The sequence below is a fragment of the Podarcis bocagei genome, assembly GCF_964188305.1.
Source record: "Podarcis bocagei genome assembly, chromosome: 3".
Classification (NCBI taxonomy): domain Eukaryota; kingdom Metazoa; phylum Chordata; class Lepidosauria; order Squamata; family Lacertidae; genus Podarcis; species Podarcis bocagei.
The window spans coordinates 75155166-75167863 of NC_138127.1; positions in this window are offsets into that span (position 1 = coordinate 75155166).

Here is a 12698-nt window from a genome sequence, read left to right on the forward strand (position 1 = left end):
GGTCTTATCTTACTACACTAGGGATTACCGTATTTTTTTGCTCCATAAGACACACTCTTTCCCTCCTGAAAAGTAAGAAATGTGTGTGCAAGCGGGAGGCAGGGAGAAAAGCCCCCAAGAGCCGCGTCAGTCCCTTCTCCCTCCTCGTAGAAAAGCCCACAGGAGCCGCGCGCTCTTTAAAGGTGCGCCGGCTTCTGCTGGCTTTTTTAGGAGGTGGGGTTTTTTTTAGGAGCTGCTGGCTTTTTTAGGAGCGTGTGTGCGGCTCTTGGGGGCTTTTCCCCCTGAGGAGGGAGAAGGGCAGCCCGTCAGTGGGATGGGATACAGGCTCTGCTCAGCGCTCCCTTTTAAAATATTTTTTTTCTTGCATTCCCCTTCTAAAAACTAGGTGCATCTAATGGTCAGGTGCGTCTTATGGAGCGAAAAATGCGGTATATAGCTATATCCGAAATTTCATGCATATCAGTTAATATCTTGACCCTCCTCCATGAAAACAGCTGTTTACTTGGCCGTTTTCCTATGTCATGAAGGCTGAAATTTCAATTCAGGGGAGCAGGGTCAAGATATTAACTGACATGCATGAAATTTCACATATAGCTATATAATCCCTAGTGTAGTAAGGTAAGACCTTTGAAGCAGGCATTTTTTTTAAAAAAAAGTTTTTTATGAACCACCCTAGCCTCCGTGCCTCACCCTGGCATGCCCCCCTCATGCTCCCACACACCTCGGCCTGCCTACACACACCTGGGCACCATCAACCCATGGTACGCCACTGGACACAAAGAAGGCTGTCGCCCTACCTTACATGAGCAGCCAAGTCTTTAGCATATGCGCCGCCAGGGTGCAAAGATCTGCCCAGAGCCCCCAAATTTAGTTTAGCCCCCAAATTAACTTTGATTAGAAAGGAGGAAAAAGAAAAACTTTTTTATGTGCTCATTTATTTACAATACGCTTATACTTCAGTATACAATACCACCACACTTAAACTTATAAGTATTGTTTAGGCACGTACTTAGGAGAAACATCAGTCGTGTCAAAGTGCTGCTGACCCCACTGCCGCATAGCAGCTCAATACAATACGTAACATAATATTTTGATGTAAGAGTTAATTTCATGTGCATGGCAGAAATCGAGAGAACAGAAATCGGGCTCCGGCAGCGTGGCAGCAGCGGGAGGCCCCATTAGCTAAAGTGGTGCTTCAGGTTAAGAACAGTTTCAGGTTAAGTACGGACCTCTGGAACGAATTAAGTACTTAACCTGAGGTACCACTGTATGTATTTTGTTTTTCTTACTTGATCAAAATTATTTATTATTTCATAACAGGTAGATGGTTAAGAACTTAGGCAGCTTCAGCAGCGGGCACCTGGCGCCCCCCAGAAATTGGCGCCCGGGTGCCCTGCACCCCTTGCACCCCCTGGTAAAGACGGCCCTGTACGTGAGCATCTGAGGGCAGAGAAACCACTAAGAGGATGGAGGTGGTCTTTCAGATATTTGAGGCCAAAGTCATTTAGGGCTTTAAACATTCACTTGAGTGCCTTGAAGTGGCTCCAGATTACCGTATTTTTCACTCTATAAGACGCACCAGACCACAAGACGCACCTGGTTTTTGGAAGAGGAAAACAAGAAGAAAAATATTCTGAGTCTCAGAAGCCAGAACAGCAAGAGGGTTCGCTGCACAGTGAAAGCAGCAATCCCTCTTGCTGTTCTGGCTTCTGGGATAGCTGCACAGCCTGCATTCTCTCCATAAGACGCACACATGTTTCCCCTTACTTTTTAGGAGGGAAAAAGTAAGTCTTATAGAGCAAAAAATACGGTAGATCCCATGAGACAGCTCAGGAAGCTGAGTTCTGCAGATTCCTCTTCCACCCACAGATTGTCCCCATGAGAACTATGAGCTCTACCCGTGAGCTGTGGCCTCTGAGCAGCAACTTCTTTGTAGGTTCACAGTTAAGCGTGGGGCCTGTTTGTTATTACCCTGAGCGCCCGTCTTTCAAAGTGTCTCGGCAAACATTATCCAAAAAAAGGTCATGTTAAAGCGTTGCTCGTTGAAGTGGTTTGCAAAGTGCGAACCACAATGCAGGAGTCAAATAAGAACAGAATAACTTGTCCCAAGGCTAGGGACGAAGGGGAGAAATTTGATTCCGTTCACATTTAAAGACAAAATGCCCAACTTTCAGAAACAATTCACAAACGGAGCACAGCCATCCTTTGATATTGGCGATTTCCGCAATGCAGTTGTGCATTGTGCAAAAATGCATATAAAGTGTGCATTAAAATGTACCTATTGTAGAAGGTAGCATATGAAAAGGCATTTATACGTTGGGGAAATTCACCCAGCCATCTCATTTCACAGTCTCTCTCCGGTAGTAGACAGCCTCCGAACCCCCACAAACACGGCATGGTGACTAACTTTTCCCCCTCTCTGTCGCCAACAGCCTTTAGTGCTATTGGGTTATTTTGTCTTTCTATATGGCTCATACTGTTCGGATACTGCCAGGGAGATAAAGTCCATCATGGCCCAAGCCGTGTGCCGGACGATCCATCGACCTCCCGTAGGCACGCAGTATCATCGATTAGCGACACGAGTTTCTAGAAAATATCTTGCCACATTCCAGAGCTCATGCACACTCTTATCAGCAGATAATTGACAGCAGAAGTCGCACTCAGGAGAGCATTATTTACAAGCTTTATTCAGCGTTGATCAGAACAGAGAAAGACATGACTGCCTGCGTCAGTGTCTCCGACAGAGAGAGAAAAACGAAAGCAATAGCAAACATAAACATCCTGTGAACAGGAAATACGCAGGCTGTGACACAAACATCCTGCTCCCTTTTAAGGTGGAACGGAAATATCCGAACACATAGACACTGATAAGACTTATTCTCCATGGATTGTTTTCAAAAGCCGTCTAAGCTGGCAAACCTTAATCAAGCGTATAATCCAATTCACAACCCACATAATTAAGCCTGGATTTCAGAATGAAAAGTCCAGTTGTCAGGGGTTCAGGAGCAGAGGCGAGGGCAAGGGAGGAAACAGAGAGCGAGGGGGAGGAGGCAGAAGAAAAGATGAGTGATGACGACGACCCGAGATCTCCGAGTCTTTCCAGTGAATCAGAAGATTCACAGAAAGGAGCACCAGTGGCCAGAGCAAGGGGGGAGCCTAGGGGGACACCCCAGGAAGAAGGGTCCAGAGGGGGCTCAGAGGGGAGCAGTTGGAAATCGGGACCAGCGTCACCAACAGAGAGCAGGGGAGAAGAAGGGCGCCAGGCATCAAGCGCCGGCAGCTCGCAACAGGAGGGAGGGCACGAGTCAGGAGTGGCCACACCTCCATCGGAGAGTGAAGAAACGGTCAGGAGGAAAGTGGAGGGTTGGGCGCGCGCGCCAAGTTCAAATGCACAGGAAGGTGGCGCAGTAAGCAGCCCGGAAAGGGAGCCAGGTCCTAAAGCCCGGCGCAAGGAGACAGGAGGGTCCGGGGGGTCCGCGTCAGAAGAGTCCTGGAAGGAAGAGACCGCGGGGGGCAGAGGGACCCAGAGAAGAACGGTCAGGCGGAAAAGGTGGAGTAAAGCTAGGTTAGTAAGCTGGTGCACAGGGGGCGGAGACTCAGACGGAGCTCCGCCGGTCTAACCCTTAAGACGTAGAGTTGCGCGCAGCAGCAGCTTGAGAATGGAAACTGTAACTCAATAAAGACTTTTATAAAGTGACCGCTGGCTAGCGTGATCCTCTGTGAGCTAGGATCTGGAAGCAGCTCTGACACCAGTTATCCATTGCTTTTGGCAAACACTGTCTATAGTAGGAGAGAAACGGGGTGGGGAGTGGATCAGTCCAATGGTCGATTTAAGTCCCGCATCCTGTTCTCACTGGGGGGAAGCAGATGCTTGTGGGAAATTCAAGAACAAGAAAACTCTGCCCTCCTACAGCTTCCAGCAACTGGTGCTCAGAAACATTACAGAGCACAGACATTGTGGCTGTTAGCCATCGATAGCCTTCTGCACCATGAATTTGAAGATTAAAGTCATCCAAGTTGGTGGCCATCACTGCGGGAGTTTAACTATGTGCTGCATGAAGAAGTCCTTTTTTATCTGTCCCATAATAATAATAATAATAATAATAATAATAATAATAATAATAATTTATTGTTTATACCCTGCCCATCTTCCAACATTCATCATCACTGGATGTCCACAAATCTAATGATAAAAATCTAATTTTAAATTGTTGTAGCCTGCCCTGGGACCTACTGGTGAAGGGTGAGCAATATTATCATTATCATCATTTATTGCTGATCAGTCCTCTTTTTGTCTTGTTATGAATTAATGTTTTTTAATGGAAGTGAGAGCTGGACCATAAAGAAGGCTGATCGCCGAAGAATTGATGCTTTTGAATTATGGTGCTGGACTGTCCCATGGACTGCAAGAAGATCAAACCTATCCATTCTTCAGGAAATCAGTGCTCACTGGAAGGACAGATCGTGAAGCTGGAAAGGGCCCCCAGGGGTCATCTAGTCCAACCCCCAAGGCAGGAATCTCAACTAAAGCAACCTCCGCTTTCAAAACCTCCAAGGAGAGCCCACAACTTCCCAAGGTTTTCCCAGCTAAGTTATACTCATAGAAGACCCATTGAAATTAATAAATTTCGGTGAGCTGTGTCCATTCACTTCAACGGGTTGTTAGTGCAAGACTAGTCCTACTTACAGTAGACCCATTGAAGATAATGGGCATGGCTCACTTACTGTAGGTTTATTAGTGCCTATGAGATCATATTACCCCATATATGCCCACTTGAGCACTTTGATCTGCAGAACTGGCACTGTTGCAGGTTTTATTCTGCGTTTGCCAAGAAATTGATTTTTTGGAACTCACTGCCTATTGATAGCAAGCAGACACTTTTGGGCATGTGTGTTTCAATGTGACTTTTAGCTTATCGTTGATTTAAATCCTTTTTTTTAAGGTTATAAATAGTTGGTTTTAACCAATAATTTCATTGTTCTATTCTTTTTGTGAACTGCTGTTATAAGACTGCTTTAAGGTTGGTTTTTGTTTTCTTAAAAAGTATTATATACTTTTTGTGAAATAATTAAATAATTTCCAACAGGTCTACTTTGAGCTACACTAAATGTCTTTTAACCTTTTTGTACACGGTTTGTATTGTATGTTTTTATGTATTTTCAGTGCTTTTCTTCTGGGCAGACGCAGGTTTACGCTTACCCCTAAACATTTTGTGAATCTAAGTTTGGCCTTATTGAGGGGCAGTATTTCAATATGAGTAGGAAAATGAGAGTACCACTAAATATTTTTTAAGAAAAAAAAGCACGCTGCATTTTTTATATAAATGCCCTAAATATTTTCAGAAATGGGGGGGATCAAACCTGCTTGGCAACAGTCCAATGAGTCTTGTTATAGATCTGGGGGCGCAGGGGTGGGGGAGGGAATCCTCCTAAGCCCTAGGAATGAAGGAAATGTTTGGATTTTGATTAATTGGGAGATGGACTAAGACACCAACTGTAGAGCTGGGCCAGACAGGAAAATCCTGGGCTGGCTTATGCAAGCCAATCTTGATAGCTACAGCTATCAAGAGTACAACAGAGGCCATTAACAAGACAATGGAACTCCCCTGTCGCCCCCAGCAGTGGTAGCGTGGGGGGTGCCAGGGGTGCCAGCCGCACCGGGCGCAACATCTGCGGGGGGCGCGAGTCCAGAGGGAAGGGACAAGTTCCTTCCTTGGCCAGGCTCCCCGGCGCCGCCACCGCCAGCCTTGCGCCCTAGCGCGCGCGCACCCCCCCGCCGCCGCTGCGGCTGCGCTCCACTCACTGCTCGCAGGAGGAGCAGCCGCTGCAGCAGAGCTGACGCCGCCACCGACGCCTGGCCGGGCACGGGCAGCCTCCGCACCCCGACGCCATCCCCTTCCCCCTTTTTTCCAGAGCTGGGGGAAGGGGAGGTTTTAAAAGGGGGTCTTGCATTGGCGATCCTGCAGCACTTTGGGCGGCACGACGCGAGCGCGCAGCACGGATCAGCCACGACCCCACCCCGTGCATTTCCCAGGGAAAAGTGCTCCGCGTGGGAGGCGCGTTTCCCCTTCATTCCCTCTCGTGCAAATTCTCCTTGGGTTCCCTCCCCCGTCTTTCCTCTCCCTACCTCACAAAAGCCTCACCTCGTCGCTCTCACCTCCGCAGGAGTGTTTCCCTCCGCGGAAGAAGGAGCAGGGCGCTTCTGCAACTTTGGATTGCAACTTCCTGCTTCCCTGGGAAACAGAGCCCGGCTGGGTCAGTTGTCCAGCGGAGGGCCAGTTCCCCCCTCCCTCCCTCCCCCCCCTCTCTCTCTCTGCAACCCTTCCCCCCCCCCGTGTACTACTTGCAATGCAACTTCCGCGCTCCATGCGCTTTCATAGAATCTGTCGAGCTGGAAGGGAGCCGAGGGTCATCTAGTCCCACCCGCTGCAATGCAGTAATACGCCGCTGCCCCCCTACAAGGGATCGAACCTGCAACCTTGGCCTTATCAGCGCCGTGCTCTTAAACTGAGCCATCCGGGCTCCCCTTTCCCCCACCTTCTTGCGTGCCTGAACCTGTCCGCGATTTGCATTCTAACACTTGCAAGCTCCATCCTCCAGCAGTTCCCTGACGCCGGCTGCGCTTCCTTTCAGGCCAATACTTGGCAGCCATAAACTCGCACCATGTCCAATATCCTATAAAAAGCATTAATCAGAATACCTTGCAACATTTCATCAAAGAAAATTGAGACGCCCTATTCCATAATAATAATAATAGTAATAATTTTATTATTTATACCCTTCCCATCTGACTGGGTTGCCCCAGTCACCTTGGATAAAAATATAATAAAACATGAAACATTTTTAAAAACTTCCCTTCAGATGACTTCTGAAGTTGTAGAGTTACTTATCTCCTTGGCTTGGGGGGTGTCTAATAAAAATAAAAATAAATTATTTATACCCTGCCCATCTGGCTGGGCTTCCCCAGCCACTCTGGGCGGCTTCCAAAAAAATATTAATACGTCAAACATTAAAAGCTTCCCTAAACAGGGCTGCCTTCGGATGTCTTCTAAAAGTCTGGTAGTTGTTCTTCTCTTTGACATCTGGTGGGAGAGCATTCCACAGGGAGGGCGCCACTATCGAGAAGGCCCTCTGTCTGGTTCCCTGTAACCTCACTTCTTGCAGGGAGGGAACCGCCAGAAGGCCCTCGGCGCTGGACCTCAGTGTCCGGGCTGAAAGACGGGGGTGGAGACGCTCCTTCAGGTCTACTGGGCCGAGGCCATTTAGGGCTTTAAAGGTCAACACCAACACTTTGAATTGTGCTCAGAAACGTACAGGGAGCCAATGTAGGTCTTTCAATGTAACTTCATACATTATTATTGTTGTTGTTGTTGTTGTTTAGTCATTTAGTCGTGTCTGACTCTTCATGACCCCCTGGACCAGAGCACGCCAGGCACTCCTGTCTTCCACTGCTTCCCGCAGTTTGGTCAGACTCATGTTTGTGGCTTCCCCTCCCCATCCAGCTTGGTTTCCCTAGCCCAGGGGTCTGCAACCCGCGGCTCCGGAGCCGCATGTGGCTCTTTTACACCTTTGCCACGGGGCCGATACTAGCGAGGGGAGGAGGTGCATTGTGCGCCCCGACACTCTCCACTGTGGCGGGCACTGTACTGGCTGTGATGTCGCATGGGGGCGCTGCGTGCGTTAGTCACGCACTGTCCCAACGTCACCTTCCCGCCCGCTGTCAGATCGGAGGGCAGCGGCGCGCATGCTTTAAATGTCGCAATGGTTTTGCGGCTCCCAGTTGTTGTTTTTCTTCGGAAACGGGTCCAAGTGGCTCTTTTTGTCTTAAAGGTTGCAGACCCCTGGCCTAGGGCTTGCCGATCAGAAGGTTGGCAGTTCGAATCCCCACAACAGGGTGAGCTCCCATTGCTCGGTCCCTGCTCCTGCCAACCTAGCCGTTTGAAAGCACGTCAAAGTGCAAGTAGAGAAATGGGTAGCACTCCGGCGGGAAGGTAAACAGCATTTCCGTGCGCTGCTCTGGTTTGCCAGAAGCGGCATAGTCATGCTGGCCACATGACTTGGAAGCTGTACGCCGCCTCCCTTGGCCGTTAAAGCGAGATGAGCGCTGCAACCCCAGAGTCGGCCACCACTGGACCTAACTGTCAGGGGTCCCTTTACCTTTAACCCCTTTCTCAGCTTAGCTTCCTCCCTCTGCACCGACTTCACCCCCAGAGGAGCACCCCTCCATCGTCTCCCGAGGCAGACGGATGCCCACCAACCAGCAGGCCCAGAGGACAATGGATGCGCTTCACGCTTGATAAACCTCCAGGCCTGAGCCCTGGATGAACTTGGCCCTGAGCAAACGCAGAAATCTGTGACATGATGAGTTTACCTCTGAGCAAATGCAGAGTGCGCCCACAAATCATAGCCTGAGCCTGGGATGAGCTTGCCTCTGAGCACATGCAGAGTACAGTTCCCTCCTCATATACACCGCCTATCATGTCAATATATTCAAGCAGCAGAGTCTCACCCTAGGCCAGGAAGATATAAGAGCAGGCCAGTGCCCGCATTTCTGTTCAGAAACCCACAAAAGTGCTTTACGCCCCCAGCGTGCCCTTAAGGCACCCACTAAATGTGCTCTGAAGCGCCCCTGGGAGCTCATGCATGTGCCTAAGCAGCGAGTGGCGATGCAGGCGGGTTACGAGGAAGGGCTGCTCTCGACCAGCTGCCCGCCGTCGCCCAGCAAACCGCCACGCGCAGACGCTCCAGAAAAGCGGTGCTGTCTCTTTAACACGCTCCTCTTCTTCCGAAGCCCGGCCATAAAGGAGGGAGTAAGCCAATGAGCGTCAGGAATATTTGCATGAAGGGATTGCGGGAACTAAAATGAGAACAAAGTGGAAAGGTTTGAGGGTATATAGTCAGAAAATATTAATAAAGAAAGAGATAGAGTCACACACGAGAAGGGCATTGCCTAGCCAGGTACTATAGGGACGACAGACCCGGCTAGAATTGCTCCGCCGTTTGCTTGCATGCTCGTTGTATGCTGGAAGTACATGCAAAGCGAGAGGTTTATATACCGAAAGACTGCTATAGCTTTGATGCCCGGATGATCCTCAGTGGTCTGGGGTGCAGGCTTCAAACCTGTAGCTGTTTAGCGACAGAGTGGTTCAATTCCACCTTTCGGGCGAATGAGCAAATGCATTTAGTTGCTTATTTTCAGAAAAACGAATGTGCAGTGGTTTAAAACAAGTAGTGGCAAAATTGTTCAGGCTTATTTTTATTTTTTATAAAGAGAAACAGCAGCAAACGTTACTTGTTTTCTTCTCATGTTCTGAACCAGCCTCCATTGGTATACAGTATATCACGGGTAACCACCATAGCATGGAAGCAGGGAGCCATTAAAAACTGCCAGTACTATAAAACAGCAGCTGTCTTCAACTGAAATGCTAAATTCTCAGAAGCAGCAGGTAAGGTGGTAAGTCTGCTGGCTGTACCTGTTCACCTTACAGGAGGGGATTCTCACCTGCATGTTTCTTCATACAAACCGACAAAATAAAAATAAGCATTCCTGGAAAGCGTCCAAAATATTGTATAGTAACTAGAGATGTGGAGGCTAGGCGGAAAAAAACCCAGCATTAGGTAACTATATAAGCTTCTATGTTAATTTTGCAAAGCTGTAACTTTTTTATTCGCCCCTTACTTCAAGCAGTGGAGTTACTTCAAACTGTGGAACGTTAGAAAAAGGGCAGTCAATCCTCACACTGCTGCTCCAAATCAGGTTTAAGAAGCCTGGACTTTTTACTTTTGATGACCATTATGAAATTTGCATAAGAGGAGATCTCTACTCAATCCTCATTAAGGCAGATGGGCAAATATTGTATTTATGCTTTAGCACCCTTCAGTGATTTATCCTCACAACACACCTGAAAGGGAGGCTGCAGTGAGGCCAAGCAACAACTATATTGGCCAAACCGGGATTTTAGCTGATAACACCAGAACGGGACTGGCTGCTATTTCTATTATTTGTAAATTATAATTATTATGCTTATATTATTTCAGTGTCAGGAGCTGAAGGGGGTGTATGTTAAATCAGTGTACATGCTTCTTCCCCTTCCTGTTTTATGGTTGAGAGACAGTGATCACCCAGAGATCACCCAGTGAGCTTCAGGGCTGACTGGGGGTTTCAACTCAGGGTCTCTAAGATCCTAGCCCAATGCTCTAACCACTACACCATGCTGTCTCTCAGGTGGGTTAGGATCGTATTGTGCTGGTGATCTGTCAATTGCGCTGACTTCTGGTCTGTTTCTGGGCGCAATTAAAAGTGCTCATCTTAACCTTGTAAACTCCTTTTTGGCCTGGGTATAGGGTTTCTAATGGCCTGTGTCAGATCTTTAACAAAGTTTTTTGGTCTTCCAACCATCCGAGATGGGACAGTGGTTACCAGGGAGATGGCAAGTTGGTGGTGGCTCCCCAATTATGCTATTTCAGCATCTAACATTTGTTTGTATTTTCCCAGGCTTTTCCTGATTTAATTTAATTTAATCCATTTTATCTCTGTGCTGGGCTGATGGGTTCTTGCTGCTCATTTAGAGTCTGCTGCTCTTGGTAACACTCTTTATATACTTTAATTGTTGTAATTATATTTTGATCCTTTGTACGACATCCTAGGAACTTGTTCCAAGGATGAGAGCTGAAAATCTCTGTAATAAATGCATACAACAATAGATAACCTCCCAGGTCCAAAGTTAACTGTTCCTCGTCCATGATCCCAATGTTGCTGCTTTCTGAATCTGCAAATTAGTCCCACATTTTTAAAAGGTGATGTAGGAAGGATTGTTACATGGGCAGCCAGCATGTGACCCAGTACTGTGAATGATGTGGGCAGGCAAGCTGGGTTTTGTGGCACTCCTGGAGGGCCAGCAGGCCTTAGTTATAGCACAGAATCAGACCCACCTACTCCAATGGCCTGGATGAGGACCCATAAACTAAAGCTGGATCCCAACAAGATGAAGGTTCTGTGGGTCAGTGGTTCTCGGACCCAGGAATGAGGTGGGTAGCCTGTTCTGTGATTAGGTGTGTCAAGCTGCACAAGGATAGCCTGGTCTTAATTATCCACAGACTAATAGCCTCTTGTATAGACTACTGTGATGCACTCTACATGGGGTTTCCCTTGAAAATAGTCCAGAAGTTGCAGCTAGTGCAGAATACTGCAGCCAAGTTGTTATTGGGCTGCTGTCATATCAGTCCAATGCCGAAGGTACTGCACTGTAGACTACCTGGCCCAATTCAAGGTGTTGATGGAATGCAATGCCCTAAATGACCTGGGTTCTGTTTACATGACATAATATGTTTCCTAATAGCCATCACCCCAAGTCTTAAGATCTGCCAGAGAGACATTGTTTGTGATCTTGAGGACCAGCGTAGCAGCAAGGTGGTGACATGAAACATGGCCTTCTCAGTGGTGGTGCCTTGTTTATGGAACCCTTCCCATTGAGATACGGCAGTTGTCCACACTAGCTATATTTAGATAACAGGCAAAACTTGTTTATATTTTCCAGGACTTTGGAACCCCATAATATTGATGTCAGTTGCAGCTTAGGCTTGTTATTGCTGTTTTGCATGCATGCATGGATGAATGATTTTATTCTGTTATATTTTACATTAATGTTTTTTATTGTTGTATTTTATTTTAATGTTTCTGTTGTATGATGTACTGTAGACCACCTAGTGCTGGGGAAAGGGCGGTGTATAAAATATCTGAAACATACAAACAAATTTCAGCTGTTCTGCATTTTTAAGAACTGTTCATTCTTAACAGGAAAGTGATCCTGTGTTGTATTCAGAAAGGAAACATCCACTACTGCCTTGCCTAGAATTTTGTATTTACAAAGAAGCTGAGTTCTACATTCCTGTATATTCCAGCCCTCCCGTGCTCTCCTGTCTCATAGAATCTTTTTGTACGCTTCTCTGACATTTGTTTGACTGTCCCACATTGCAGCTTGGGAGCACAGCGAATTCCAGATGGCTATTTAATTTGCACAATTCCATCTGTTTCTGCAAATCAGCATGTCTGGGGCCATGGCCCATAATGAACTCTCTGAGTCCAAAAGCACTATGGTAGCCCTTTAAACACTGAACAATATGAAGTTTGGTGATGGGGTTTCATTGTCCCCAGAGGTAGCTTTGGAAAGAGAGTCTTTGTTCGTCAAATTGGCAACTCAGAACAGCTAATCTTGATGTCAGTTTCATAAATGAGCATAATAAGTCCTTTTAAATGTGCGGTTAGAAAATGAGCACGCTTTTGTGTCTGTCTGGTGTTTTTATTCAAGAAGCCGTTTGAGATTAAATCTAAGCAATCGAAGTCTATTCAACTGCTCCCGTCCTGTAAGCAACACATAAATAGGAGGTTGCGTGCTTTGTATTGAGCTGAGTTTGAACTGTACAGCAGGCCCGGCACAAGACATTAGAGTAGTCCCATGGGTTGGCCATTCTCAGTTGTGGCCACACATTTTTCTGCTGCTGTCATAGTTGTGGAAGCAACACAGTGTACTGCACAATGCCAGATTAAATCCTGTGGAGGCCCCTAGGCAGTTGAAATCTTGGGAGGCCCCTTTGCAAATTATCTCCTAATACATCTTTGTATTTTTGTTTCATAATCAAATCAATATTATTTTGATCTATTGTCGCAGGGCCCCTGAAAGGCCAGTGCCTATTTGGTA